This window comes from Molothrus aeneus, chromosome Z (assembly GCF_037042795.1).
Source record: "Molothrus aeneus isolate 106 chromosome Z, BPBGC_Maene_1.0, whole genome shotgun sequence".
NCBI lineage: Eukaryota > Metazoa > Chordata > Aves > Passeriformes > Icteridae > Molothrus > Molothrus aeneus.
In genome coordinates, this window is record NC_089680.1 from 1967315 (window position 1) to 1991636 (window position 24322).

Sequence of the window (24322 nt, forward strand, 5' to 3'; positions counted from 1 at the left end):
TTCAGCCCAAAAGGCTCAAGGGATCCATGTGCTCAGTCCAATACTGACCCATCTCTGAGATGCAAAGCCTCTGGGTAATCCCTGCAGCCAGACAGGGGATGCTACAGGCTTTTAGAAAACAAAAACCCAGAAAGCAGAACTATTTATTTCCACCTCCCCTCCTCAGGCAATAGCACTCTTGATGCAATCAGGCTCCTGGTAAGGGCCACAGGAGCTGGGATAGGTGTCTCGAGCAGACAGCTGCAGCCCAGGAAGCCTGGCCACCTTCGAGGGAAAAACAAAATCCGTCTCATGCTGTTAAGCTGCCTGCAAAGCACATGAATATCTCCCCTGGGTAAGGCAACCAGGGCTGCTCATTGAGGCCTCTGTGGTCTGCATGTGGGGGCTGGGGGTGTCAGGGAGACTGGGGCTGGTTCACATCCAGGTCCCATCGTGGCAGAGGGAGATGGCAGCTCCTGGAGAGCCCTGGCTTCACTCACTGACAGGTTTTACAGCTGAGGACGAGCTGCCTGTTGTAATCAGCCAAGCTGGGGGATGGAGCCTGCTTGTCTCAGCCACTTTGTCCTGATTAGACCCCCTGCGACCCCTCCTCCTGCACTGGGCAGTAGATAAGCCCCCTCAACAGGAGGCCTTGTGGTGCCTCTCTGAGCACCAGAAGAGCCTGCCAGGCTTTTACCATCCCAGGATGCTGCAGCTCACTTCCCTGGATGTGCATTAAAATTCCCCTCGGAGCCAGCAACGCGGTGGGAAGTTTGCATGGGCCCCGACAGCATGCAGTGAGTAAAGGCCAAAATCATGGGAGCAGCCCCAGCTCCACGTGGCACATGGAGAAGGACACCACAGGGGACTCACACTGTGCCTACAAACAAGCTCCTAATTGCCTGGTGTCATCACACACATGTTAATGCCTTCAAATTGTTTGTGAATATACCCTTATGAAATGAGTGAAAATTCACTTACTAATGGGAAACGAGGTGTGACAATCACAGAACAACTGAATGGCTTGGGTTGGAAGGGATCCTAAAGATCACCTAGTTACAACCCCCCTGCCATGGAAAATAAAACATGAAATAGATGACCCCCCAGACCAAATTAAAGGTATTCAGCTGCATAAAGGTTGAGTGGTCTGGCAGAGTGAGATGCTGTGCTGTCTCACTGCTGTTACAGGACAGCTGACTGCAGGGTGAGGATGAAGGAAGAGGAAAGAATTTAAGTGAAATCTATCAGGAAGGGAGGAATCTGTCTCACTTTCAGCACCTTTGCCAACAGCTTTCTTATTTCATCTAGTGAAACTGAGAATCACAGAATCCAATGAAGGTTGAAAAAGACCATCAGGATCATTGGGTCCAGGCATTAACCCAGCACCACACATAACCATTCCAAATGCCACATCCAGACACCTCTCAGACACTTCCAGAGATGGTGATAGAACCACCTCCCTGAGCAACTTATTCCAATGTCTGACCACTCCAGCAACAACAAAGAAAAATTCTAATATCCTGTCTGAACCTCCTCTGGCACCTTTTTCCTTGTCCTGTCCCTGTTCCCTGGGAGCACAGCCCTACCCCCCCAGCTGTCCCCTCCTGTCAGGAGCTGTGCAGAACCACAAGGGCCCCCCTGAGCCTCCTTTGCTCCAGGCTCAGCCCCTTCCCAGCTCCCTCAGCTGCTCCTTATATTACTTGTTCTTAGACACTTGACCAGCTTTGCTGCTCTGCTGGGGCAAGATGCAAGAAGCCAAAAGCCATGCTAAAAATAATGGGCTGCCAGCTCCAGGGTCCAGCCTGCCAACCCACATGTCTAGCGCCAGGGAAGTGGTAAAGGACCCCCAGATCTGTGGCAGGGAGATGCAATAAATGGATAAAGACAATTTACATTTGCCTTATTTACTTGTTGAGGTTGTGCTGTGCCAGCAAGGAGTCAGGATGAAGGGCTGGTCTGTGGTGGCTGGTGAAGCATATTTGTGTTCTGGGTGGCAGCTTGAGGTTCTGGAGGTTTATCATCTGCCCAGAGTCTTTCACACCTGATGGAAAAATGCTTAAAAGGCATTCGGGGGAAAGGGGCTCAGATGGGCTCCCCAGTGCTGATTAATTCTTTGGTTGTCACAGCAGCCCTCTTTGCCTCTGTGCAGGCACAGCACAGCTGAGCTCTTCCCAAAAATCCTCAAAACCACAGAACCTCAGAGCCTGCACAGTGCCCCTGCCTGCTTGTACAACCCCCAGTCAACATCCTCTCGCATTAATGAAGCCTCTCATTAATTGCTGAGCGACACGACCTGGTGTGGCTCAGGGTCCCTAACACAGAGCACAGCATCCCCTCTCCTGCACCCCACACAGGGGAACCACGTGCAGCATCAATACACCAAAAAAAAGATGATGTGGGACCCCTACCAGGGCCTAGGTTCAGCATTCAACAAAATCAAAACCCAGCAAGTGGTGTGATTTTTAGGACTGCTCAGCACAGGGCTCAGAGCTGGACTCCGTGATCCCTATGGGTCCCTTCCAACTCAGGATAATCAGTGATTTTGTGATTTACAGCTGGCAGTGACCAGCATTAATCAGCATATTTACACAAAATCATAGATAGTTAAGGGTTGGAAGGGACTTAAAGATCGTCTAGTTCCAACCCCCCCACCTCTATTTACACCAAGACTGAAGAGGTGCTGAGTGCTGGGGATGGGAACCAGCAAGAATGAGGGATGGGATACAGCCAGGCAGCCTGGACCCATCACAGGAGGGAGACAGCTGTTTATACAGCACTGGATGAGAGTTTTTTTCCTGCAACTCTTTCCCACTAGCTTCAGGGGGGGGAAAAAAGTTTTGTTGAAGCTGATGTTTCACAGCAACGTGTTGAATCCAGCAATATTTTCCAAGGAGGAAGGAGAAACACTTCAGCAGCGTTGCTATACTTAAAGCTGTCTTTTGCTTTTATACTTCTCACTGTGTTTTAATTATAGCCTTATTCTCAGTGTTGAATTCGAGGGTGTATTTGAGATTTTTGGATCATCACATTAAAAGAAAAAAAAAAAAAAAAGAAGCCAAATTGCACAGGGAGAAAATGTTTTCTGGGATTTAGTGGTCCCAGTTTCATTCCTCCTCTCTCAGGCTCTGGAATGTCTGGAGGGATGGAATGATGTTTCAACGGCCTGGCATGGTGTTTCTCACCCAGCCCAGCAATTTCTCCCCAGGTTGCCCTGTTTCTCCTGGGTTTAGGCTTAGCCCTGCACATCTGCCAAGAGCAGGCCCTGGAGGAAATTTGGCTTTGGAGGTGTTGAAAAGCCCCTCTGAGAATGGTGTTTTAAATAATGCTTCTCCTTTCTGTTTGGTCTGAAGGTGCTGGAGAAGGAACAGCTGACAGGAATCACTTGATCACAACTCCCATGCTAAAAGCAGGAGCCACCACACTGCGGGTCTCATAGGCTTTTTTGGGCTGCAGGGCTCATGGCCAAGCAAAATTCCAGCAATTCCAAGGGCAGAGAAGGTTTGGCTGGTACCTGAACTTTAAGGCAGCTCCTGGGGCTTTGCCCATCAGCCCAATTCTATGTGCTCAGCCACCCCTTCTCCCTCACCACCATTCCATCCTGCGTGCAACCCAAGCCTGTTCTGCACTGCTCTACACTGGAAAATGCAAAAAAAGTTTGAGTATTCCCAATTTGTGGGAAGATATCTGGGCTCAAAGGCTCCTCTCCAGGTTCTGGCCAGTTATCTCAAATTAAAAAATAAAAATGTTGAAAAGGAAGTGGAAGGGGTCTGGGTCCCCTTTGGTCAAGGGAGCCAATAAAGCTCAACTTTTGTGGTTTTATATTGCTGGCAGGGTGATACATCCATGTGAATGAATCCCCAATCTGGAAATGTGATAATTAACCAGGGGAAGGAATTCATCTCCTATTTAAAAGTAAGAAATAAAAAATCCTGGCGTGACAGCAGCCTATTACTTGGCTCTCCCTGCAATGGGGAAGCACTTGGAGCAATCCCTATCTCTGCCCTTGGGAATGCAAAAACGTGCTGACTTGTGCCTTCAACTTTGACAGGCAGTGATAGGCTGCAGCCAGTTGTTTGGAAAAGGAAATTCAATACTGGTATTTCCAATGTTTCCTTGCTTTCACAGTGTCCAAAGCCCTCCCCAGGCATTTGGAAGTGCTCAACACCTGCCTTAAAAACACTCTTAACTGCTCCTAATGACTGACCAGGGAGGTTTGCAGCAGCTCCCTCCTACCAGTAATGATATACAGGACATCCAGAAACAGGCAAAAAGCCAAAGCCATGGGGGTAAAAATATCCAGCCAGACATTGCAAGGGCCTGGCAGGGTCTTGGGGGCTGCACTGCATTGTTCATGGAGCCTCTTAATTCTGTGACAGCCCCACCTAAAACCTTCCACCCAAACAGTGGCAAACCTTAGGGGTCTGAACTCCTCATGGGGCTTTAACCCAGAGAGGGAGTCAGTGGGAAGAGCCAAAGCCCTCAGCTGACTCTGATCCGTGTTTAAGCAAAAGGTTTTGTGATCACCCCTGGTCTCACCCCTGCAGGTGCTGAGCACCAGCCCAGCACACACAGCAGGGGCTTGGGCAGGAGTAGAGTCCTGTGGTATGGCCGTGCCCCATGGGCACTCGGGACCCAGGGATCATCCACAGCCCTGGAAGCCACAGCACCCCAACCCTGTGCCAACCTCGACATCCCCTCCCTCCACAGCAGCTTTTGGGTGAGGACCTGTGTGGTGGTCTTGGCCCTCTCCTCTCCCACACACGTTGTATCCCCCCAAAGGGGTTTCCAGTGAAGGCTTTCCATCCTGTTCTCCCACTATCAGCAAAGAGGGGAAAGATGCCTTTTTTTGGAAGGCATTATTTGCCTGACCTGCTTTAAACCTCCCCTCTAGGGACAGATTGGAACAGACTTTGAAACCTACCCTGGAAACACAGAGGAGGCTGCTCTGGGTGGGTTATTCTGCATCAATCCCCATCCGCCTCTGTTTTGCACGCGTTAATTCCCCACCCACACACCCCTTGTTTCAAATGGGACTGTAATAACCAGCTGGGTTTTCCTGAAGGATTTATTTATCTTCATCTTAAGGCCAGGGGTGGGAGATTCCCATCCATCATGTCCACAGAGTGCAGGGTGAGTGGCAGTGGTTTGTGGGGAGGGGGGCAGGTTTGGGAAACGAGTGGAATGTCTCAGCATTTCTAGGAACAGCACATCAGTTTGGATGGGAGATGTTTGGCAGCCCAGCCTTTCTTTTTTCCTGGCTCTCTGGCAAATCAGCCCCTAAGCCAGAACATTTTGGCAGGGAGTCAGGACATGGGACACCCCCTTGCAAAGGGATTGGTTGACGATGGCATGTTGCAGGTCACCCTCTGGGCTTTATCTTAAATCCTGTAATCCCATATCAGGTAGGGGATTTACCAGCCTGCATGAAACCCTCAGAGTTCCAGCAGGGTAAGCACCTGACACTCAGGGAAGACAGTCTAATGTGTAGTCCCCCTTGAGTTTTTACAGATGGCTCAGAAGCCACACCACAAAATGTCCCTCCTTACCCCAGAAGGCAGTGAAAGCTCAGCAGCTGGTTCCTCTTTCAAGTGACATTGCACAGAATACAGGAGCATCTCACAACTGCTAAGGTACAAAAAAATGAGGATTATCTCTTAAGAGAGAGCAGACTGCTCCCAGGAGGTGGGTGTGCTGGGTGCAGTGCCAGAACAACGCTAGCAAATCCCCTGTGAACCACTCTTGAGTCACCATCCTGAGCCCAAGAGCTCAGCCCCACATCCAAAGCAGAGTGGGGGAATGGTTGCACCTGTGGAGCTCCTGCAAGTTCCCTGTCCCCACTGGACCTATTCATTTAATCAGCCTAAAGGATTTTGGAGTTCAGACCATCAGTGTGCTCTGGTTTGAGGCACCTGCTTGCGCCCAGGCCAGCATCTGAGCTCAGGGTCCAAGGCTGGTGTGGAGCTGTGAGAGGTGCAGTGGATGCTGGCACAGGTCAGGGCAGCTCAGCAGTTGTCTGCACTGAACTGTCTTGAACTCAGGTTTGGGAAAACCCCGGCTACTGTGAGTCCTGCCACGCTGTGTCCTGGCAATTCCCCTTTTACACTCCATGAATAAGAAGTCTGTGGCTAAAAATCAAAGATCCTGGAAGCCTGTTCCCTATTAAATTTAATACCCTGAACTTTATAGGTACATGTCACTCCAGGAGAGACAGAGCTGTGTTTAAAGTACAAGGGAAACGTGAGTTCCTTGATGTGGAAATAGCTCTTCCTTTACATTTCTGCATGAGGTCCTGGCATGAGTTAGTGCTGCTAAGCCCTGCTGTAATAACATATAAAGGAAAACTCTAACCAAACAGCAAAAAAATGTATTTTATACAGCTAAATGTAAAGTCATCCATCTAAAAGAACCCGTACAGGTGCTATTTGCAGGTGTCAGGCTATCCGAGGGAAAGTGAATTTTGGTAATCAGCAAACCATAAGCTCCCAGAGCCCCAGCAGCATCTGAAGGCACAAATGTTTGCTATATAAAAAGCAGGAGGTGGGGTTCCTTGGGAGCAATAAGCGCCTCAGATTGATGCCAAAGCTGGGAAGGAGGCTTGGAGAGGAGCCCAAGCATCCACCGTGGAGGGAGGCACTGCAGGAGACCTGTGATTCCACGTCAGAACCAGCAAAGGTAGAACCATGGCTGAGCAGAGCATAAAATGCTGCCACACGTGAGCTGGGCAGGATGAGGTTTGTCCTCATCAGGCAGGCAATGAGCCTGACAAAACCCAGAGGCCAGGTCTGGCCTGCAGCAGGCACAGCCTGGAAACCACGTGCCCACAGCCAAAATCCCTTCCTCAGCACTAGGGCTGGTTGGTTTCCTAAAGGGCGTCCCCCCACTTGCACAGGAATTAATTTAGGGATGTGGGATGGAGAAGGTGACAACAGCTGTCCCTTCCAGCATGGAAATCCACCCCCTGTGGGTATTTTCCCCTCCTTCTGAAGCCAGAAGAGACTGACTGCAAGGGATTTTCCACCACAATGAGAAAAGGAATCACATTCCTGCTTATTCCATCATAGAATCACAGAGTACCCTGAGCTGGAAGGGACCCACCAGGATCACCCAGCCCAGCTCCTGCCCTGCACAAACCCCCAACAATCCCACCTTGGGCATCCCTGAGATCATTGTCCAAACCCTCCTGGAGCTGTGGCAGCCTGGGGGCTGTGCCCATTCCCTGGGGAGCCTGGGTAGTGCCAGCACCCTCTGGGGGAAGAGCCTTTCCCTGATACCCAGCCTAAACCTCCCCTGACACAGCTCCAGCTGTCCCCCCAGCTGTTATCACAAATTGGTTTCTATTTATTCCATCAAGAACATCCCACAGGGCTGCACACAACCCCACAGGATGCTGCAGATACAGCTCCATGTCAGGGCCAGCATCTCAATTCCCTACAGCCAGCTTTGGATCTGTCCTCCCTGAGATAGTTAGGACTAAGTCAATGTTTCCACCATCAACCTCACTTTTGAGGGGCTCATAACTCTCAACATTTGTGCTCTCACAGTACCAAAACTTGGCTGAGAAACACATGGCCCAGATGCAGTTTTATTTGATAATAAATAGCTTAAATCTCATAAGCTATTTTTCATTTTGGCTTAAATGTGTAAAATGGGAAAAGAAAAATGTGTGGGATTTTTTTTTCCTACCTTCCAATAATTTTGGAAAAGTAGATTATACTGAGTAATGGCAGGCTTTTTTTTTTCAGATGCAGACAGCCAACAATGCCATTTCTCAAATCTTTTGCCTTTTTTACATCCACTTTTTAATAGGATTGATCGCAGTGCCATCATTGCAGCCCCAGTGTTCTGGGGGTGTTTTGGATTATTCTATTTTTGGCACATTAAGCCTGAAGTTCTGTGAGAGTTAAAACACAGCAAAATTCCCCGAGCCTTTTAACCAATAACAGTAATATTTTGAGGATGCATTGCTGTTTTAACCGTGCCTCTGTGACCGCACTTTTCTCTGGAGTTCAGCAATTATTGCATCCCAGCACTCTCTGCCCAGCCCTTGGGTGAGCACTGGTTTTCATCAGCAACCCGCCAGGATTTCAGCACTTTGGGATTTACTCCAAACTCAGGCTGTGCTCTACCTACTCCAGCTACTTCCCAGTGGCCAAAAGCCAAGGAAACGCCCCAAACCCCCAGCCTGAGGACTTGGCTGCCCTTCAAAAGTCCGCCTCAGCTGGAGCAGAGAGAAATAGTGATTTTGTTCATATGGTCAGCTCCAGTCAGAGGAGGTTCCCCAGTGGGACACTGGGCCACTGTCCAGATGGTGCCACTGCTGAGTGATTTGTTATCTGTGGGGCTGGGATTTTTTCACAGAAGGCTGTGAAAGGGGGGATTCAGGGAATGAGAAGGTTGCACTGGTATGGGGAGCTGGGCTGATAATGGGTGCAACACAGTCCAAGGAGAATTCTCCAGATTTCATAGAAATCCCAGAATGGTTGGGTTGGAAGGGACATTTAAAGTGACATCCTGTTCCAGCCCCACTGCCATGGATACCTTCCACTATCCCAGGTTGCTCCAAGCCCTGTCCAACCTGGCCTTGGGCAGTCTCAGGGGATGGGGCAGCCACAGCTGCTCTGGGAAACTTCTGCCAGGGCCTTCCCACCCTCACAGGGAAGAATCTCTTCCTAATATTCAGTGTAAATCTCTCTCCTTTTAGTTTCAAACCTTTCCCCCTTGCCCTGTCACTATCTGCCAATGTAAAAAATCCTTTTCTCTCTTTAATATCAGCACCCTTCTGGGCACTGAGAGGCTGCAATGAGGTGTCCCCAGAGCCTTTTCCTCTCCATGCTGGATAACCCTTTCCTATCACCCCCTCAGACCCACATCCCCTTTTCCTGGGAAGGAGGGCTGAAGGCAACACAGCACAATTGGAAAGATTCCCACCAAATTCTCCATCTCAATGCCCAGCCTGCAACCCAGCAGCATGGACAGAGCATCCCCATGCACTGATCCCATGGCTCAGCCTCCCCAGATCCCAGCAAATCCAGTGCAATGTTGCCTCCAAAAGAGGGAATTTTGTGTCTGGAAGTGAGGCAGGCACCACCCCTTGTCCCAGCAGGACCCAGGCTGCTGTCAGCCCTGCGTGCACGTGGTCTCCAGGAGGAGCAGGATGGCTCCCATATGGTATGGATTCACAGAGGAGCAGGCTGACTCACTGCATGGGGGAGTGGTGGATGGAAAGAAAAACCCCCCAGTACACAGGTACGTTTTGGGACATCTGTCCTCAGAAATGCCAGCCATGAGCCACCTTACAGAGCTCCTAGGAGAAGAGGTCACCCATGTGAAACGACTCTGCCAGGAAACAGCAGCCACACCCAAGGAAGAAGCATCAGCCTGCTGCACTTTTTGGGGGAAGTTTTTGATGCACAAAATGCAGCCCTGCATCCTCACAGCAGCCTAGAGACCTTAGAGTGCTTTTTACCAGAGCCTAAAGTGGCTCCAGGAGAGCTGGAGAGGGACTTTGGACAAGGGATGGAGGGACAGGACAGGGGGAATGGTTTAAGCTGGAAGAAGGCAGATGTAGGGTAGATACGAGGGAGAATTTGCTGGCTGGGAGGGTGGGCAGGCCCTGGCCCAGGGTGCCCAGAGCAGCTGTGGCTGCCCCTGGATCCCTGAGACTGCCCAAGGCCAGGTTGGAAGGGGCTTGGAGCAGCCTGGGACAGTGGAAGGTGTCCCTGCCCATGGCAGGGGGTTGGAACTGGCTGAGCTTTAAGGTCCCTACCATTCTGTGATGAGGTGTCCCCAGGGCCTTTTCCTCTCCTCCCCATGATGGACAACACCTTCTTATCATCCTCTCAGACCCACATTCCCCTTTCCTGGGAAGGAGGGGGGAAACCCAAACCATCCTGTGACTCTGTGATCCAAAGCTACCTCCAGCCACAGTGAGGCCTCCCCACCCCTCATTCACAGGAGACATAACCCAGATCCCACAGCTGGGTCTTTGGAGGAAACACCAGGCATGCTCCACGGTTGGGAAGCGTTTGCTCAACATCAGGCTCATGCCAGGAATGTCTGTGCAAATCCATGCAAGCTGGCTTCAGTCTCCCTGCAGGAAAAACACAGCGGTGGGTCTGCACTCCCTGTGCTTGCCATCAATGAATGCCTTTTATTTTTTATTTTAAAATTAAAGTCAATCGAGTAATTGAACTCATCTGAGGAAGCAGACCCAGCCACCTCAAACAGAAAAGCTGTTGCAGAGCCAAAAGACCTATTCATGCACATATTAAAGACACAGGAACTACCAACAAATCCAGGATGAACCAAGCTGGGTGACAAGGGAGACCCACACAAAGCAAAGCAGCAACCCCTGGTTTCATGAGGAATGAGCAGGCGAGGAGGAAAGGGACCCTGTCAGCTAAGTATGCTCCCTCCTTTGAGCTAAACACGACTTCCAGCAGTCTGCTCTCCATAAAATCAGATCAGGTAGAGCCAAACTGAGCATCACTGGCTGGGAAACGGGTCTGGGTCCAACATCCTCGCCCTGCACCAACCCCACGGCTGGGCACCTCATGGGATGGGAGCACTGGGCAGCAGGGGAAGCTGCTCAGAGAAAAACATTCTTCTCACCAGAAGACAAGCCAAACCAGGTCATCTCAACTCACCTTGAGGCAGGGTTGCAAATACAATGGCAGATGAGTGTTCTCCCTTTACCATTTCCTTCCAAAGAGCTGCATCCTCCCACTGTGTGCCCTTCCAGGACCTGAGCTGACCTCCCACTATGATTTTTAGCATTCCTGACAGTGGTTTAGCTGAGCCTGCTCAGACAGAAACATTTTTCCTCTCTCACGTGGATGTTGTTTTTATTACCTTGGAAACCTCCACGCTGCCACTCAGCATAACCAGAAAGCACAGCAGGTACAGGGGGGCTGCACAGCCCTCTGCCCTGCTGGACCAGCAAAACCCCCTTGCTATATTCCATTAACAGCACCAGGTTGCCACCATTATCTTGTTTTCCAAAGCCAGCCTTGCTGTTGAGAAATGAAATTGACATTTAGAAAGAATTTGACTCTCAGGGCTGCAGGCAGTGCTCTTAACAGAGACGACAAAATAAGAGGGTTTTTGTTAAAGGGTTAAGAATAACCTGCAAATTGTTGTTTAAGGGGCTGGTTAAGTGCCCCATAAATACAAAGAGTGGCAATGACTGGAGCCCATGGGCGGGGAGGAAGGTGGGATGCTGTGGCATTTCTGCACCCTGGGCACCAGCCACTTTTTATTTTAACTGATGCATCCATTCCACAAGTTTTCAGGACTAATCACTACCCACCACATATCAGAGGATATTACTCTAATACCAGTGGGTTATTTCATGTTAGCAGGGTTTCTCAAATGGGCTTTTAGTGGGTTTAGTAGGTGTGAGGCTCAGCTGCTCCTCAAACTCCAGGTCTTGGCTCTCTGGAGTTTGTGGGAGACCCAATATAAGGCAGCAGAAACTGGATGGTGATGGAATGAATGAAGTGAGACCATCCATCCCTGACAGAGCCAAGGGATTTGCCATTAAATTAGAGCAATGCTATAAGGAGAAGGTTGGTGGCCTTGGGGAGAAGCCTGCAGCCCTGCTGAGCTCTTTCCACGAAGGCTGGACCCCCGGTTAAACTCATGTTTGACACTGCTTTTCCCAGATGAAATTCCTGGCCGGCACAGCTCCTGTACTGACAACTCTGATGTCAGATGAAGCCTCCAAAAGACCTTCAAAAGATTCTCAAACAGATGCAGGAGGGGTTGATGTACCTAGCAGAGAGATGTCCCTTGCTGTCCCCAGAGCTGGGGCTGGAGGCTGGCAGAGGGACAGCGCTCCCTTTCACAGCTGCTGATTAAACTGCCATGACAATGCTCGGCACAGGGCCAGATTAATTAGCACTAGCCACATGATCTACAAGTTCCTTTTGGCTTCGAGGGGAAAAAAAAAAATATCTATGGATTTTCCAAACTCACTTTCACACACCTCCCCGGCTTGATGCTCTCCCTTGAATTTTCTATCCCTGAAGTTGTGTCTCTCTTCCACAGGGGTGTGTGCCATTTTTAGATGCTGTGAGCCTGGACGTGTGGCAGGAGAAACTCAGAGCCTGTGTGGCTCTTGGCCTTTCAGAGAGGATGGACTAATCTCTGGCTGATATTTAGCAGAGGCTTGCAGCACCACACGCAACCTCCAGCTTGATACTGTTGTGACCTTTCAGCTTCATTTGCGAGACCATCTGAAATTTGTTTGATTTCGGTTCCTCTGCAGGCTTTTCGTGCCATGGCAAACCACAGCACACACAAATTAGCTGTTTCTCTGCTTAAATGGCACAGAGGGAGGGTGGCAAAGTGCAGTGAGAACCAGGGCTGGTGACTGCACCCTGTTTTACAGAGAGGATGGGGATGGGGCAGGGGGCAGAGCTGTCCTGGCCAGCAGAACCAGTGGGTGGGTGGTGGATCCAGGGTCAGATTCCCTCTCTGCATGTGTCCCATGGAAAAATGTTTGTACAAGGGCAGGCTGCTGCCATGCTGTTCCCTTCCCACTCCCTCTTGCTGATGCTTTGAGGATCAAAGCCACTTTTCCCCCTTTGACCAGCCAAGGCCTCCCACAGGCCTGCAGAGCATTTTCTGTTCATCCCCTCATATTCAAGGGCAGTTAGGATGAGACTTTGAGTAAACTGGCCTGGTGGAAGGTGTCCCTGCCTGTGGCAGGGGCTGGAACTAGATAAGCTTTAAGTTCCATTCCAAAACCATTCCATGATTCCATGATTTTCAGATATCACCCTCCCAGGGTGACAATATGTGACAATATGACAATAAGTGTGTTACCACTGCTGGTAAGGTGACCCAAACACAAACAGGGATGTGCTTCTACCAGGAGCAGCCTAAATATCCTATTTTTGGCTTACATGCACTATTTTTTCCCAGCAGCAGGCAATTTTCTGCCCTGCAAACCATGGACATACACGACCAGGAGTGGGAAGATGCATCTGGAGGGCACTGGGTCAGCCCCACGGAGGTGGGCAGCACATTTACAGACTGTAAGATAGCTCAGCTTTTAACAGCTCGGCTTTTATCAGCTCAGCTTTTATCCATGTATCTCACCCCTGCTTCTTATGGAGAGATTTCCTTCCCAAAGGACCTATTACAGTGTCATGGCCCTAGATTTCCTGAGGCATTTAGGAAATAGTAATCTGATCTTTTGTAGAGTCATGGAATTGTTTAGGTTGGAAAAGACCTCTGAGATCACTGAGTCCAACCATTCCCCCAGCACTGCCAAGCCCACCACTAAACCATGTCCCCAAGTGCCACAGTCCCCAAGTATCCTTTTTTTGGACACTTTCAGGGATGGTGACTCCACCACTTCCCTGAGCAACCTTAAAAGAGAAGAATTTTTTTCCTAACATCCAAATAGAATACCAGGAATATTTTATCTGGCCCTGTGCCAGCCCAGAGCTTCCTTCCTCCTGGCCCCAGAGAGACACCTTCATCTGCTCCAGACTGAGGAGCCAAACAGCTGGAATGGCTCATTCTCCAGCTTTATTTTCTTCTGGCAAGGACCTTATGCTGAGAACCCTGCCTGTCCTGCTGCTCCAAGGGGGAAAGGGAAGAGAGGGGAACAGGCAATAAACCTGTGGTCACTGCAGACCTACTCATACCTGTTATCTTTGGCACTTGCAGAGCAGAAACTTGTCAGTGCTGGGGCCCAGCTGAAGCCCAAAGACAAAGGCAGAGGTTTGTGTGTCTTGAAAATCCCACAGGAGGAGAAGAAAACCTTCTCCAGCCAGCCTAGCTTGTGACCCAGATGCACAGATGTTCCCAGCTGTGGACAGCCTCCCCAAGGAAGGATCCCAGAGCAGATCCAGGTGTGTCATACCCAATGCATCTGCCTGCAGGCCCCATGGAGCAAGGCCTGCAGCCAGGCACCGAGGATGAGGGGTGACCACATCTCAAATCCACTCTGGCAAACATGGATTTTTAGAGGCGACAGCCCCAAGGCCAGATGGGGACCACAGGGAGCCAAACTGCAGTGAGGAAGGCGCCATGTGGTACCATGAGGTGCTGTGAGGTGCCATGAGGGGCCATGAGGTGCCATGAATGAGGTGCCATGAGGTGCTGTGAGGTGCCATGAGGGGCCATGAGGCGCCATGAGGGGCCATGAGGTGCCACGAGGTGCCATGAGGGGCCATGAGGTGCCATGAGGTGCCACAATGTGCCATGAGGGGCCATGAGGGGACATGAGGAGCCATGAGGGGCTATGACGTGCCATGAATGAGGTGCCATGAGATGCCACGAGGTGCCATAAGGGGCCATGAGGTGATGGGTGCATCAGGAGAGGCCCCAGGGTTGAGGGCCTCAGGGTGACAGACCCTGAGCACCTCAAAGAGACCAGGAGGGGGAAGGTGATGGTTGTGAGGCTAGAAACACAGAATCATTTAGGTTGGAAAAGCCCTCTAAGGTCACTGAGGCCAACCATTCCCCAGCACTGCTAAGGCCACCACTGTCCCATGTCCCCAAAGTGCCACATCCATGCAGCTTTTATACCCTCCAGGACTCCACCATTGCCCTGAGCAGCTGTGCCAGGGTTGGGCAAGCCTTTCCATAGAGGGATTTTCTCTGATGTCCAACCTGAGCCTCCCCTGTCCCACCCTGAGGCCGTTCCCTCTGCTCCTGTCCCTGTTCCCTGGAGCACAGCCTGACCCCCCCGGCTGTCCCCTCCTGTCAGGAGCTGTGCAGAGCCACAAGGGCCCCCCTGAGCCTCCTTTGCTCCAGGCTCAGCCCCTTCCCAGCTCCCTCAGCCTCTCCTGGGGCTCCAGCCCCTTCCCAGCTCTGTTCCCTGCCCTGGACACGCTCCAGCCCCTCAATCCCTTTCTCATTGTGAGGGGACCATCCGAGTGGGGCCGAGAGCATCCCAAAATTTCCCACCAGTCCAGGACAAACAATGTGCACCACACTCCTCCCTGCAGCACACAAGATCCTACCAGGAACCTGTCCAGCTGCCAAGTGGAAAGAAAAATGCACTTTTTTTTCTCTTCCACATGTGACCTCTAGGCCTCAAGGATTTTTTACTAACTACCAAATTTAATTTACTTTGCTGTCTTCTCAGTGCTAAGGCTTTGCATTGCTGGGCCTGTATTGTTTCTGATGCAGCCTGCTGTTGTCCACAGAAATTTCAAATTAAATATCAGGCACACATTAAGGTCAGGCAGCTCAATTCCATTAGCAGGCAGCCAGGCTCAGCCTCTCTGTAATGAATGCTGCTCTCGCCTCCTAATGATAGCAGCAGAGGAACTGGGCAGTGCCAGCTTGTGGTGATTGGCACCCCACTGACACTGGGGACCACTAAATTGATTTTAAAATTCCATTCATCTTCTGCAAATTGTGGCTTAAGTCTTCCTGACCTGTGACAAATCTTCATGAGCTGCAATTTGAAAGATAGAGCCAAGAGGAAAAGGAGGAAAAAAATGCACAAAAAACCCTACAAAAAATTCCCCAGAGCAAGAAATATATTTCAGCTGGGTTGTTCTGCCTCAGCTTCGAGCTCTCTCCCCCAGGTATGATTCTGCACTCACTTTGTGAGAGAGGTTAAAGGTTTTTTAACCCACTGCCCACCACAAAGAGGACTCAGAGGATCCAAGGATGCTACAAAAGCCTCCCTGATGCTGGACTCTGGGCATTGGAGGACTCATGATCAGCAGAGGTGTCCTCCCCATCACCATCCTGACACCTTCCTGGCCCACTGCAGCACAGCCAAAACCACAGCTCACAGCTCCCTGCTCGTGCAGCTGAATGGGCTGGCTGCTCTCACCCTTGGGCAAAGGAGACCTACAAAGTTATCAGAAAATGGTTTTTCCTGCACCCTTTAGCACAACAAACTCCAACCCAAGGGTGCAGCCAGCTCATGTCTATACCAGAGTTTTGCGCCAGAGTTTACACCAGAATAGTCCAGGCTGAAACTTCCTCTAGATCCACATCTCAGAGGGTGCTGAGGCCCTGGCACAGGGTGGCTAACTCATCCCTGGAAGTATCCAAGGCCAGGTTGGATGGGGCTTGGAGCAGCCTGGGAGAGTGGAAGGTGTGTGAGCAGCACCAGGGTTTCAGAGATACTTCAAAAATTCTCTTGGGGTGAAGAAAAGGACACGGGGAAGAGGGTGAAACAGGACTTGGAGGCACTACCACAGCACAAGGAGTCTGGGTTTCAGGCTGTGAGTTGTCACATTGTTATTGCTGAGGCATTTGGGAGGTTTGTAATAGCTCTTTTACTCTGTAGAATTCACCCTTCCTAAAGAAAAACATTTATTCCCCTCAAATACAAATAACAGCTAAACACAGGCTGATGAGTTTAATAGTGCAGTTGTGCCTATTAAAGCGACTGCAAAACCAACATCAAGGCATTTCACATTAATTCCCTCTCAGTGACTCCAGATCTGATTCACTTTGACAAATCCCCTGCTATGAAGAAGTGGCCACAAATCCCCACAGCCCTCTCTCAGGTGGCATTGAAAAAAACATTGCTGTTGGACTCGAAAATTTTGTCAAGGTCTGTCAGGGAAAGAAAACCTGTTGATCAGAGCAGCCAGATAAGGAAGCTGTACAGGTAGTGCCAGCAGATGGGTTTTCCCCCAGATCAGTATTTTTAAGCAGATTTCATTAGAGGAGAAGGGGTGTGAATGTCTCTTCCCACTGCTGTAGTGAGTGACCTTGGGAAAGTGCCTCCCCTTGGATTTTAACCAAATAATGTTAAAGCTATTATTTAAAAAGTAAGATGTATTCATGTCTTTGACATTAAGAAAGAATTGAGGTTTTCATTTTTCATTCAAAAGTCTCAGCTTTGTCAGTTTTCTGTTTCATTTCCAAATCTGTTTCCTGAAGAAAGCAGAGACATCTGATCAAGCTTTTATGGCTAAATACAATCCTCCAGACATCTCCTGTAACACATTTCCTCAAGAGTGACCACAGAAAGGAGGATATGAGACAGAAATCTGCTTTTCTCACCCACATTTACATTTACCCCTGAATTTTACATGCAAAGGAACAGAATCACCTGCATTTCCCTGTTCCCTGAATTTTACACCCAGTGGCCTGCAAGACAGTCACTGGTATATTGTGCAGGTGGAGAAATGAAGGTAAGAGATCCAAAGCTCTTGCTCAGCCTTAGGAATCTCCATTCCCAGAGATTCTGATGGGGATCTGCAGAGCTGGGGGTCAGCATGCTGTGCCCACACCCACCTGAACCCACACGAGGATGTTTGGGAAACCGGGAGCACTTTGGGAAGAGCTGGGTTCTGCTCCAGGTGCTGGGCACAGATATTTGGCCTTGGACCACACCCATGGTGGTTTGGGTCACAGAATCCCAAAAGGGTTTGGTTTGGAAGGGACATTTAAAGCTCATCCAGCTCCACCCCCTGCCATGGGCAGGGACACCTTCCACTGTCCCAGGCTGCTCCAAGCCCCATCCAGCCTGGCCTTGGGCACTGCCAGGGATCCAGGGGCAGCCACAGCTGCTCTGGGCACCCTGGGCCAGGGCCTGCCCACCCCCCTCAGCATAAAAAAATTTTCTTCCTGAAAATGTTCTTCCTACTCAACTCTTTATGGGACAGCTGGGACAGATCAAAAACCGTAATGAAAATAATCCTAGATTTTCCACTTATACTGTCAGTTCACAATGTAACTGGACCTTTAGAGAGCAGAAAAAGATTACAAGGGTTTTTTTCCCCCCCAGTGCTAACTGCTGAACCCAGGAGAAGACTTCTGCCTGGGTGGAAATAAAAGAGCACAAATAACACTAACCCATGTAATATCCACTGGATGGGGGTTCTGGCAGTTATCAAGCAGAGGAGAGAGGAGCAGCAATTACAAAGCAGTATTTCAGATTAAACCCAGCTCTGAGGGGAAAAAAAGTAACATCTGTTTGAGACACAAAACCTGTTGACACCTCAGAACTCCCAGTTATATACAAAAAGGAATTAAATTTGGGATCTGAACTTCTCAGTGATGTTAATTAAAGGCTGGCACCTCTAGAACATCAGATGAGCCACACACTGAATTTCTAAAATCTTTCTGGTGCTTTTGAGAACGATGGACTACAAAGCATCTAACCCTTCCCCTCCATTCAGAAAAAGCATTTTGAGCAAGCAAATCAATCTGAGCCCCCAGTTAGGAGCTCTGGGCTGGTTCAGAAGCTGCCCAACATTTGGCAGGTCTGCAAACATCAAGCCCTGAAGAGGTGTCTGCTGGCTGTCCCCAAGCCCTGAATACCATCACCCAGGAAGCTGGTGGACAAAATCCTAATTCCTGACTTTTTTGTACATTCAGAATGGGAGCAAACAGCCTCAGGTTGTGACAGGGGAGGTTTAAATTGGATGTTAAGAAAATAATTCTTCACTGAAGGAAGAAATTTTCAGGTCAGACTTTAGAATGGGCTGCACAAAGGGCAGTGTTGGAGTCCCCATCCCTGGAGGGGTTTGAAAGCCCTGTGGATGTGGCACTTGGGGACATGGGTCAGTGGTGGCCTTGGCAGTGCTGGGGGAATTGTTGGACTCCATGATCCTAGAGGATTTTCCCCAACTTTAAGGATTCTATGATTCAATGGTTTTGAAGTGGGCTCACCCCTACTTTTTACAGCAACAACAAAAGCTGCGTGGAGGGCAAACTTCCTCTGGGACCCTGAGCTCAGACGTGCTCCTGAATGCCCCATTTTCTCAAAGACAAGGGGTGGCTCATTCAGAAAGGTGCCCAGCCCTGCAGAGCAGCTCAGCAGGCTGGACCAAGGTCTCCTTTCCTCTCAATTTTGCAGGAACCAGCCAACAACCTCCTCCACGCCAGCCTGGAGGTGGAGACCCACAGTGCTCCTGACCATCACCAAGCTGCCCCAGACCAGTGTGGGATTTCTCTCTGTGTTGCTGTTTTTCCCTGACATTCTGGTCCATCACCTGCTGCCCTAAGAACTTCCTGAGCTTCTCTCTGTGTGTTACCCTGCCTCCTCCCCTATCACCCAGCACTTCTACAACAGAGCTCAGCTAAAATCTCCCCCACAGATGAAAACTTCCCAGGAATTTTAAGCCCTGCTCTTTGCAGAGAGATACCTTTCTCCCCCAGGCAGGTTGTGTGCCCTGACAGACAGAAAAAGCAACTCCTACAGCTGATGGGCTGCACCCCACCCAACCCCAACTCAGATGTGGGGAGCACACCACTCACCACGGGTGTTGATAACAACAAATCACTTTTCATTGGCTTTTTGGTGCCTGAACCTTGGCAAACACTTCACATTTCCACCATGCTGTTGTGCTCTGGGCTCTCATCTCTTTCATTTCTTTCTTTCTTTCTTTCTTTCTTTCCTTTTTTTTTTTCTTTTAATCTCGAAGTCTCATTATATTTGTTGGCTTTCCCAAAGCTGCAGCTCCCTGGCGTGATGCAAAGTGTGCACGTCATGGCATCACTAGAAAACGGCTTGTTCTCTTTTGGGGGTGAAAAAACCCCAACAGCAAACAGGATCTGGGATTGTTATGGACTGGAGAGGGGCACTCTGGCTCAGGGGCAGGGTGCCCCTCTGCACACCCACCTGCTCCATTAAACTTACCTCCATCAGGCTGCATTCAAAAAGGGCTCCCAGGGCATCTGCAGAGGTGGCAGCTCCAAGCAGGGGTTGTTGGGTGCCCTGGTGCATCTCTCCTGCCCTGCACCACCCTGCTGCCAGGCCCTGGCACCTCTCTGATGCCCTCTGCCCCTGGTGCTGGCCTGGATGTCACCTCTACCTGCAGGGAATGCTGCCAGCCAGTCGGGTTTCTGCAGAGCATCTCCATCCCTGTTTCCCATTTAAATTGCAGGGCATTAGGAAGGACCCCTTGCTGCTGCCCCACTCCCATCATGGGGCCAGAAAGCTGTGACCAGTTGTGCCATTGCAGCAAAAAGAGGAGAGGCACCAGTGCTCCCTGTTCTGTGAAAGAGCACCAGCCCTTCAGCACAGGGACTTCCTGCACAGCATCCATCAAAACCACCACCCCCACCAAAAGCAGTGTTTTCTGGAAGTGAAACTGGAAGAGGGATGTGAGCCGAGAGCCCACTTGGCACCACACCACGATGTTCCTTTCTCCTGGCCAAATAATGAACGTGGCTGCTCTTTAAAGCCAGTTATGAGAGAGATCTGCCCAGCTCTGTGCTCCCAACACCACTTATTACACCATCCATCACAGCCATCCCCCACGGCAGCAGCCAGAGGACAGGGCTTGCTCTTCAGCCTCCTCATCCCTTCAGCCTCCTCATCCTTCAGCCCACACGGAGCTCTCAGGGAGCTCTGGACACATGGAGAGCAGTTCCTTACCCTCGCCTACACCAACACCAGGCCAGTGCTGAAGCATCTCAATGTTTTCAGCAGGTTTGGGTCCCAGAGCCAGCACTAGCCATGAGGGAGATGTTGGTGCTTGGAGGAGGAATGTGAGGAATGAGCAACTCCTTGCATCCACAAGGGAAAGCACAGCAGGTACTGTAACACATGGTGGGAAATGAGACAGGTAAAGGTGGAGAAGTCTAGTGAAGGTAATGCCAAGAGTGGTGCTGGCTAGGAGGAGGGCTAGTTTGGGTATCAGGGAAAGGCTCTCCCCCATAGGGTGCTGGCACTGCCCAGGCTCCCCAGGGAATGGGCACGGCCCCGAGGCTGCCAGAGCTCCAGGAGCCTTTGGACAGCACTGCCAGGGATGCACAGGCTGGGGTTGCTGGGGGTCTGTGCAGGGCCAGGGTGTGGATTTGATGATCCCATTTGATTTGTGGGTCCCTTCCAGCTCAGATGGATTCTCAGGCTACTCATGCAGCACACAACCAGGCTCAGAAGACATTTGCTGAGGAGCAGCAGAAGTTGAGTCTGCAGAGAGACAGAGGATGGGCCTGAGTCTGACAGTGCCAAGGCCAGCCCAGGGAGAAAAGATCTCCCTCATGGCTCAGTTTCTCACAGGAAAAGGTCCAGTGAGAGATGCTGGGCTGTGGATAAGGAATCCCAAGACAAGGACACGGGTCCCACAAGGTCTGCATGATGCTTGAGTGTGCTGGTTTGGGCTGGGGTAGAGTTAATTTCCTACACAGTAGCTGTTACAGGGCTGTGTTTTGGGTTTTTGCTGAACACAGCGTTGATATCACAGAGATGTTTTTGTTATTGCTGAGCCGGGCTTGCACAGAGCCAAGGCCTTTGCTGCTTTTTGTGTGGCCACAGTGGTGAAGATAATATAAAGTGAGGGGAAGAAGGAGGAAGGGAGGGATGTTTGGAGTGGTGGTGTTTGTGTTCCCAAGCCACTGTCATGTGGGAGGAAGCCCTGCTCTCTGGAGATGGCTGAACACCTGCCTGGCTGTGGGAAGCACTGAATTAATTCTTTGGTTTTGCTTTCCTCATGTGCACACTTTTTGCTGTGCCTATTAAACTGCCTTTATCTCAATTCCCTCAGAAGTTTTCCAGCTTTTACCATTCTGATTCTCTCCCTGATCCTGCTGGTGGGGGATTGAGTGAGGGGCTGTGAGGGGCTGGATGGGGTTAAACCACAATGAACCACTGCAACATACCCCAAAAACTGCCCTGAGCTTCCCAGATATTAAGGTTTGGCCTGGATTTTCCTAAAGGGGCTAAAAATCACTCGTTGCAGGAAGAACAGAGAGAACACCAAGCAAACATACCCAGCATCCCAAACCCTCTCAGGAGGAACCGCTTCCTGTCCAAGGGAACATGCCTTCCTTCCCCCTGACACACACTCTATTTTTCTTATCCTGTGACTACCTCCTGGCAATATTTTCCTTTCCCAGGACACCCCTGCACCATCCAGAAGGAGCACCTGGGAAGCACCACAGCCATCTGTGGACCTGGCAGTGCATGACTCTCCCTGCAGGTGACCCAGGGCAAGATGACACATCCTGGCCCCCAAGGTGCCTCTGTGGTCTCCTGTGGCAGAGCACCCAGGATTTCCACTGGCAAGTTTGTAATCACACCTGCCAGACAGCTTTTCCTGCCCACAGCAAACAAGGCCATGGAGAAGGTGCTGTTTGCACCTGCAGGATGGCAGAGAATCACAGAATATCCTGAGTGGGATGGGAACCCACAAGGGTCATGGTGTTCATGTCTCTGCACAGACCCCCAACAATCCCACCCTGTGCATCCCTGGCTGTGCTGTCCAAACCCTCCTGGAGCTCTGGCAGCCTTGGGAATGTGCCCATTCCCTGGGGAGCCTGGGCAGTGCCCAGCACATTCTTGGGGAAGAGCCTTTCCCTGATATCCAGACCTCAGCCCTAACACAGCTCCAGCCATTCCATGGGTCCTGTCCCTGTCACCAGAGAGGAAATATCAGTACCTGCCCCTCCTCTCCCCCTCACAAGGATGTTGAAGACAGCAATGAGGTCTCCCCTCAGTCTCCTCCAGCTGAGCAGACCCAGTGCCCTCAGCTGCTCCTCACTCAGCTTCCCCTCAAGGCCCATCACCTCCCTGTGGCTTTCTTTGGTTGCTCTCTAACAGTTCAATGTCTTTTTTTATGCTGTGGCACCCAAAAGTGCCCTCAGCACTTGAGGTGAGGCTGCCCCACCCCAGAGCAGAGCAGCAGAGACCGAGCTGGGTGAGACCAGTGAGGAGCAGAGCAGTGGTGACACATCCTGGTCAGGATTTCCACTCTCACTGTCATTTTGGAAATGACCTCTGGCCCTTCCCCAGCCTGGAAACTCATCCTTGATGCCAGTGGAGGTGAGGAGGAGGGAGGAGCAGGGGCTGACATGGCCTTCCTCATTTTGTGACCTCCCACGCCTTTGCAAGACTCATCTCAGGCATTATTAAAGCATTTTCTGTTGATTAGATAAATTTGATGGTTTCACAGTGCAAGAAAACAAAGGCAGTCTATTCCTGACCATTACATGCTTCCCAAAACACCTAACCCACCTCTAAGATACTTTAAAAATTATGTCAAAGTCAAACATTTGTGTATGAAAACCCCAATTTAAAAATCATGATGAATTGGTTTTATTCCCTCCATCCAGCTGGTGCTGTTTCATTTTTTGTCATAATATAGAATTTCACTTCTGGGGCTGTGGCCTATTTCATCTCCCTTCAAATGAACCATTTAAAAGCCTCTCCCCACCCTCTCATTTTGTTGAAAAACTCAAGGACAATATAAACCCAGAAAAATAAATTTTCAGCCAGTGAACTGGAAAATAATCATCATCATCAAAACCAGATATTCTTGTTTTCTAGTCCCTGGCAACTCAGTTCAATAGAACTGCCACCAGCTGAGCTGCTGGCCCACCACCCACTGCTCACCCATGCACTCCCCTGGTGCTGTGGGGACTGGACATTCCTTGCCTTGGGGCCCAATATCCATGCCACACTCCAATTTTCAGCTCACAGTTTGAAGGAAAAGCCTTGGAGGCAAGAGTGTGGCCACCACTGGTCAATATACTGCAGGAGGGAGGCAGGCAGAGCTGAGCAGCAGATTAAGGATAGAGATAGGTTTTGCTGCTGCAATCATTTAGACTGAAAAGACCTCTAAGATCATGTCCAAACACTCCCCAGCACTGCCAAGGCCACCACTGACCCATGTCCCCAAGTGCCACATCCACACAGCTTCTAAATCCCACCAGGGATGGGGGCTCCATCACTGCCCTGGGCAGCCTGTTCCTAAGCTTAATGACCCTTTCCATGAAAAAAATTCCCCAATATCCAACCTGAGCCTGCCCTGGCCCAGCCTGAGGCCGTTTCCCCTCCTCCTGTCCCTGTTCCCTGGAGCACAGCCCGACCCCCCCAGGCTGTCCCCTCCTGTCAGGAGCTGTGCAGAGCCACAAGGGCCCCCCTGAGCCTCCTTTGCTCCAGGCTCAGCCCCTTCCCAGCTCCCTCAGCCTCTCCTGGGGCTCCAGCCCCTTCCCAGCTCCGTTCCCTGCCCTGGACACGCTCCAGCCCCTCAGGGTCTCTCTTGTCCTGAGGGCCCAGAGCTGTCCCCAGCACTGGAGGTGCCTCAGCAGGGCGGGCACAGGGGACAGGACATGACACTGCCCTGGGGCTGTGTCACAGCCTGGCTGGCTCCCAGAGACCATCTGCTACAAATATTGAATGCCTACTTCCCATGAAGTAGCCAGACATAACCTGGTGATGGGAAATAGAGTGTAACTCTTCTATTTTCCTTTGCTTTTTTAAAATTGACTTTATCTCAACAACTTCTTTTCCATTTCATTTTCTCCCCCTGTCCTCCTGATGGAGAAGCTGGGTGGGCATCTGGTGTCCAGTCAGGATCATCCCACTGCAGTTTCCACAGGAATTTCCCACTCAGACCAAGGAGGGCTGAGCAAAAACAGCTCCCCAAATGCTTTTGGTGCACACTGGATAACATTT

At 50.6% G+C, this 24322-nt stretch overlaps 1 protein-coding gene across 1 annotated transcript in view; it reads right to left on the reverse strand.

Annotated features, from left to right (window-relative positions):
* The window catches only part of ARK2C (arkadia (RNF111) C-terminal like ring finger ubiquitin ligase 2C), a 52417-nt gene that overhangs the window by 19532 nt on the left and 8563 nt on the right, over nt 1-24322 (reverse strand). The window lies entirely within an intron of this gene.